The following is a 1,526-nucleotide window of genomic DNA, read 5'->3' on the forward strand; positions in this document are numbered from 1 at the left end:
TTAAACCATGTGTGTGTGTGTATTGTCTGGGTCTGAGTTTCAGTTTCTTGTGACATTTACCTTTATTAGACCCAACATCTTGGAGTGTTTGTAACGAAAAGCCTTTGAAAACCATTCTACAAGGCTGCAGTCTGGTCTCTACAGTGCCCTTCTTTGGTTTATTCTTTCACTGAAATGACTCATGATTTGAGCTTTGAAGCATGCTACCTTTGAGCTATGTCGTGGGCTGGAGGAGTCTAGCTGCTTAATGGGTAGACTCATAACTCAAGGCTGTGCAGTGTGTAACCTCTGTCCTTATCTCTCTTGATGGTTTCTATACCAGCCTCGTGATTTGAAAATAGTCCTGCTAAATGGAATACTAGCGTGTTACTGGTGAGATCAGAGAGACGGCTGCCTTTCCTTTTTTGTTGTTGATGGACCTCATACCGTAATTTTGATATTAATGTTTGGCACTCTATATGAGTATTTCTAGCTCTTGATCTTTTAAATATTTGATCGAGAACTTTTGCTAAAACAAGACATTTCGATCTAGAATGACAGGATATATTTACTTGGTATGGTTTCTGTGAAGCTTGAATTTTATTCTCATGTTTAATGGGAAGATTGATCATAAATATCCCAAGGAGGCAATGCTCATGACTTGAGTTTAAAAATACATTTTGATGGTTATGAAGAACCCATTTAGAAGAAACAAATTGTAATGTTTTAGCTCACTGAAATATATGGTCCTTATTATACATCCCGATCCTTGTAAATATTAAAATCTAAGTGTGTGAATGGATCAGATTCAGCTCCATTCTGATGGATACAGTAGTTAATGGCATATAGTGAACATAACACATAATAACAGTGTGGGCTCCCAGAATAGATAATAGCAGCTCCAATAATAATTCAATATACTTTGATTTTTGAATCACTAATTACCTTAGATAGAATTCCTAGGAATTATTAACCAATGAACACAAGAAGAGCCTTCTAACATCAACCAGAGACTTGCTTTAAAAAATCATCAATAAGAAATAATTGTCTAAATAATTTCTTTAAGAGTTCAAGGTATTACACTTTCCAGAGTGTAGGCTCCCAGAATAGATAATAGCAGCTCCAATAATAATGCAATATACTTTGATTTTTGAATCACTAATTACCTTAGATAGAATTCCTAGAAATTATTAACCAATAATAGAGGGTGTTAGATTCCTGTGGAACTGGAGCTACGGACACTTGTTAGCTGCCATGTGGCTGTTGGGAATTGAACCTGGGTCCTGCAAGAGCAGCCAGTGCTGTTAATTGCTGAGCCATCTCTCCAGCCCCTAATCTCTACTTCTGTCATCTGTGTGTTTTACTGATGTGATCCTGTTGAAACTTATCTGGTTTAATTTGATTATGTAATTCCCTGTTTCCTCTGTAATAGAATATAAATCTGTTTGCCTTGCAGCTCCTTATTCAATAACTTAATAGCATATTTAACTGTTACTTTTTAGATTTGTGGGTACTTCAATCTTAAAACCCTAAAAAGGACGATTAAA

The sequence above is a fragment of the Nannospalax galili genome, unplaced genomic scaffold (assembly GCF_000622305.1).
Source record: "Nannospalax galili isolate Female #2095 unplaced genomic scaffold, S.galili_v1.0 scaffold3590, whole genome shotgun sequence".
Lineage (NCBI taxonomy): Eukaryota > Metazoa > Chordata > Mammalia > Rodentia > Spalacidae > Nannospalax > Nannospalax galili.